The following is a 6,000-nucleotide window of genomic DNA, read 5'->3' as shown; positions in this document are numbered from 1 at the left end:
TCTCAGAGATTTCCTCCCTCCCCCGCTGAAAGGGCTTTAAAGGGATTTCTTGCTCTCTCTTGGGGCTCATGATTTCTCCTCAAATTCACCTGAATATACCAGAGATAGGTCTGGGAGCCAAGGCTCTTCCTCAGATACTGTCCTCAGATGCCAACTGCACTAAAGAGGGAAGAGGAAGGGAAAAATCAATCAGTCCATTGATCAATCAATGGTATTTATTCTCTAAACTGTAAAAGATACCATGGATTGATGGAGCGCTTACTATGTGAAGAGCAGTGTAATAAGCACCTGGGAGAGAACAACAAAACAGAATTGGCAGACATGGAAAGGTGGACCAGAGTTGTGATGAGTCAGTGGAAGCCATCAGAGTTTGAGCCAAACCCTATCATCCCCCAATCAGTTGATAAATCATATTTGTGAGCACTTACTGCATGAGGAGCACTGCACTTGGGAAAGTACAACATAAAGTTGGTAGACACATTCCCTGCCCCCTCTCTAATTAATCAATCAGTTTTATTTATTGAGCATTTGCTGTGTGCAGAGTACTCTGCTAAGTGCTTGGGAGAGTACAGCACAACACAACAGTTGGGTTCGGGGCTCTCTAGAGAAGCAGCGTGGCTCAGTGGAAAGAGCCTGGTCTTGGGAGTCAGAGGTCATGGGTTCGAATCCCGGTTGTGCCACTTGTCAGTTGTGTGACTGTGGGCAAGTCACTTAACTTCTCTGTGCCTCAGTTCCCTCATCTGTAAAATGGGGATTAACTGTGAGCCTCACGTGGGACAACCTGATTATCCTGTATCTACCCCAGCGCTTAGAACAGTGCTCTGCACATAGTAAGCGCTTAACAAATACCAAATACCACCTCTCTGTGCTTTGCACATCAGCTCTCTTCACTTCCCTCCTCCTTAGTTCTCACTTTGTGCTCCTTGCAGGCTCCCAATCAAACTTCCTGTCCCTTGACTCTCCTTCTTCCAACCCCTAGATCATGACATGTTGTTCCCCAAGCCTGGAAGCCCCTTGATTGCAAATCCACCATACCAAAGTGCTCCCCAATTACAGTAGTTATTATACCTACACTGGTGTTTGTTAAGCACTTACTATGTGCCAGGCACTGTACTAAGCGCTGGGGTAGATATGAGGTAATTGGGTTGGACGCAGTCCCTGTCCCACAGTGGGCTCACTGTCTTAATACTCATTTTACAGATGAGGTAACAGGCACAGAGAAGTGAGGTGGCTTGCCCAAGGTCACAGCAGGTAGGTAGTAGAACTGGGATTAGAACCCAGGTTCTCCTGACTCCTAGCCCTTTGCTCTTTCCACTAGGCCACACTGCTTCCCTAAGTTCTAATAATAATAATGGTGGTATTTGTTAAGCGCTTACTATGTACAAAGCACTGTTCTAAGCACTGGGGTAGATACAGGGTAATCAGATTGTCCCACGTGAAGCTCACAGTTTTAATCCCCATTTTACAGGTGAGGTAACTGAGGCCCAGAGAAGTGGCTTGCCCACAGTCACACAGCTGACAAGTGGTAGAGGTGGGATTCGAACCCATGACCTCTGACTCCCAAGCCGGTGCTCTTTCCACTGAGCCACGCTGCTCTCCACCTGGTTTCAATTTCAAATCACTGGTATTAATTTACTGAGCACCTACTGTACACAGAGCACTATACTATGTGCTTAGAGAGCACAGAGTTAGTAGACATGATCCCTGCCCACAAGGAGTTTACAGTTTACCAGAACTTTCAAAGCCGTCTTACAGTCTTGCTTCCTCCAGAAAGACTTCCCAACTAATTCCCAACATCCCAGTCACATCAACCCCACTTCCACCCTCAGGACTTAACTATTTCTTCCCTCAGCACAATTCCATATGTATATTTTTACTTAATAGTTTGTGTATTTATTATATATATTAAATAAAATGGTCTCATAGAAGGACCACAGTCATAGAATCAGAATCCCTGGGTTCTAATCCCAGTTCTGCCTATTGTTTGCTCTGTGACCTTGGCAAGTCACATAACTTTTCTGTGTCTCAGTTACCTCATCTGTAAAATGAGGATTAAATCCTCCTTCCTCCAATTTAGACAGTGAGCCCCATGTGGGCCAGGGATTGTGTCCACCCTGTTAAAACTGTATCTACCCCAGCGCATAGAACAGTGCTTAACAAGTACCATTAAAAATGATTAATTTCCCATGCTAGTCTAACATATTTACACAACTTCCTGCTCTCCCTCTTAATTATCCACTCCTTTCTTCCCCAGGCCCCCAGCTGCACTTTTCATTCCTACTCACTGTACTTCTTTCTCTCCTTGCCTCGACCCACCTATTGCTTGTACCTTTCCTTCTGCCTATAACTCAACCTCCCTTAACATGTCTAAAATAGAATTCCTTATCTTCCCACCCAAACCCTGTCCTTCCCCTGACTTTCCCATCACTGTAGATGGCATCACCATCCTTCCTATCTCACTAGCCAGTAATCTTGGCATTTTTCTTGACTCCTCTCTCTCTCATTCAACCCACATATTCAATAAATCATTAAATTGTCAGTTCAACCTTCAAAACATTCCTAAAATCCTCCCTTTTCTTTCCAAACTGCTACTGTGTTAATCCAAGCATTTATCCCACCTTGATTACTATATCAGCCTCCTTGCTGACCTCCCTGCCTCCCGTCTCTCTCCACTCCAGTCCATACTTCACTCTGCTGTCTGGATTATTTTTCTACAAAAACATTCAGTCCATGTTTCCCTACTCCTGTAGAACCTCCAGTGGTGGCCCATCCACCTCAGCGTCAAACCAAAACTCTTTACCATCAGCTTTAAGAGAAGCAGCGTGGCTCAGTGGAAAGAGCACGGGCTTGGGAGACAGAAGTCATGGGTTTGAATCCCAGGTCTGCCACTTGTCAGCTGTGTGACTGTGGGCAAGTCACTTCACTTCTCTGTGCCTCAGTTCCCTCATCTGTAAAATGGGGGTTAACTGTGAGCCTCACGTGGGACGACATGATTACCCTATATCTACCCCAGCACTTAGAACAGTGCTCTGCACATAGTAAGCGCTTAATACCAACATTATTATATTATTTAAAGCATTCAATCACTATGCCCTGTTCTACCTCACCTCTCTTCTCTCCTACTACAACTCAGCCTACATATTTTGCTCCTCCACTGCCAACCATCTGACTTGTACCTCTATCTCGCTGCTGACCTCTTGCTCACATCCTACTACTGGCTTGGAACTCCCTCCCTTTTCACATCTGACAGATAATTACTCTCCCCACATTCAAAGCCTTAGTGAAGGCACATCTGCTCCAAGAGGCCTTCCCTGAATAAGCTCCCCTTTTCCTGAGTCCCATTACATTTTGAGCCACTGACTCACTCCCTTTACCCCTGCAGCATTTTATGTTCACATTTGTAATTCTATTTATTTATATTAATTTCTGTCCCCCCCTCTACACTGCAAGCTCATTTTCAGCAGGGAATATTTCTGTTATATTGTTACATTGTACTCTCTCAAGCGCTTAGTACAGTGCTCAATAAATGTGATTGACTGACTCCCTACTTTCCACCCTCTTCCCATAGTACACATATGTACATACCCTTCCTCTCACTTGCCTCTCCCATTTGTAATTTATTTTAACGCCTGTCTTCCCCACTAGATTATAAACTTAATGGAAAGAGCATGGGCTTGGAGTCAGAGGTCATGAGTTCTAATCCTGGCTCCTCCATTTGTCATCTGTGTGACTTTGGGCAAGTGACAACTTCTCAGTGCCTCAGTTGCCTCATCTGTAAAATGGGGATTAAGACTGTGAACCCCACCTGGGACAACCTGATAGCCTTGCATTTCTCCCCAGTGCTTAGAACAGTGCTTGGCACATAGAAAGTGCTTAAATACCATCATAATTTATTTATTATTATTCTTTGAGGGCAGGGATCATGTCTACTTACATTATTGTGCTCTATACAAGTGCTCAGAAGCTCTGCACACAGTAAGTGCTCAATAAATATTGACTGAAACTCTTTCTCCCTTCATATCTGGCAGACCACTGCTGTACCTATCTTCAAGGCCATTCTGAAGTCACACCTCTTTCAGGAAGCCTTTCTTAATTTATTTCTCATCTCCCCAGCCTATATCCTCAACTGACATTTAAGCACTTTATTTACTCCCAACACCCTATAGCACCTATGCACTTATTTTTATACTCTATTGCTTCCCTCTACGGGTAATGGTCATTCATTGATTCATTCATATTTATTTAGGGCAGAGATCTCGTCCACTAACTCTATTATTCTCGCCTAAGCACTTAGTGCAGTGTTCCACACACAGTAATTGCCCAGTTGATGCTTTTTATTGTTTATATTGTCCTTCCTTTTGCCCCTGCTAATTTGTAATTTTTGTCTACTTTCTCCAGTTAGACTGTAAGCTCCTTGTGGGCAAGCAACAACCTTTTTTCTATTGTACTGATCCAAGCTTTTAGCACATAGTTGGTGCTCAATAAATGTCAGTGATAAATGGATTAATGCCACCACTGGGTCTCTGAAGTTGGTGTTTCTGGGGGGCTAGTGAGCCGTTCTTGCTGTGCTCCTGACAGCTACACAGACTCTGAGGAGTCAAACAGTGCCAGCTCAGGAAAATTTACCTTCTCACCATTTCTGCTGTTACTCCATTTTCTAAATTTTATGGTATTGGTTAAGAGCTTATTACATGCCAGGCACTGCATTGAGAAGAACTGGGGTAGGTAGACGCTAAACAGGTTAGACACAGTCCCTGTCTGACACAGGGTGCTCAGTCTCAATGCCCAGTTTATAGATGAGGTAACTGAGGCACAGAGAGGTTAAGCAACTTGCCCAAGGTCATATTGCAGGAAAGTGGTGGAGCTGAGATTAGAACCCAGGTCCTTTTGACTCCCAGTTTTATGGTCTTCCCAATAGGCCATGCTGCTTCTCTAACCAACCATCTCTTGTTGGTCTCTCAGAAGTTCTTGCCTCCAAAAGGAGCCCAGCAGAAAGTAGCTCAGGGGACAGTAATCTGTTGACACTACAAGCTCCATCCATGGAAAGCAGTGTGGCCTAGTTACAAGGGCACAGGTTTGGGAGTCAGAGGACCTGGGTTCTAATTCCAGCTCTGCCACTAGCCTGCCTGTTACTTTAGACAAGTTCACTTAAGTTCTCTAGGGAAGGGAATATGTCCATTATATTGTACTCTCCCAACCATTTAATACAATACTCTGCACAAAGTAAGCATTCAATAAATGTGATTAATTGATTCTCTGTGCCTCAGTTCCCTCCTATATAAAATGAGGATTCAGTACCTCTTCACCCTCCTACTTAGACTGTGAAGCCCCATGTTGGAATCAGTGCCTGACTGATTATCTTGTATCTATCCCTGGGCTTAGTACAGTCCTTGGCTCATCGTGTTTAACAAGTACCATTAAAAAACCAAAACATGAAAAGAAAATGCAACTCTTCTTCTTACCCACTCCACCTACACACACACACACACACACACACATATACACACACCCATCCGGCCTCCACCACCCACAACACACCCCTCACTGGAGTTGGGATGGGGTTGTATCTGATTGAAAATCTCTGGCAAAAATGACCAAGTGGAATAGAAGGATCCAGTTGATATACATGAATCAGACAGAACAGAAAAAATTATTCAGTAAGTCACCACCCTTTGAAGCAACTGACCTCTGTTGATCAGTTTTAAACCTGAATACCAAGACTAATAACATCACACAATATCAGCATTTTGGTGCCAAACACCCAGGGAAATGACCATGTTTGCAAGGCGCTTTGCAAAAAGAAACGGGTGCAGGTAGGTTGTAGTGAGACCATAAGAAAAGAAACATCATTGACTTTAATCCCCAATTCCTTTTTTTTAAATGGTATTTGTTAAGCATTTACTACAGGGCCAAGCACTGTACAAAGCACTGAGGTAGATAACAAGTAAATCAGATTGGACACCGTCCATGCCCAACATGGGGCTCACAGCCTTAATCATT

The sequence above is a fragment of the Ornithorhynchus anatinus genome, chromosome 2 (assembly GCF_004115215.2).
Source record: "Ornithorhynchus anatinus isolate Pmale09 chromosome 2, mOrnAna1.pri.v4, whole genome shotgun sequence".
NCBI classification, from domain to species: domain Eukaryota; kingdom Metazoa; phylum Chordata; class Mammalia; order Monotremata; family Ornithorhynchidae; genus Ornithorhynchus; species Ornithorhynchus anatinus.
Note: the sequence above shows the minus strand (reverse complement) of the source record.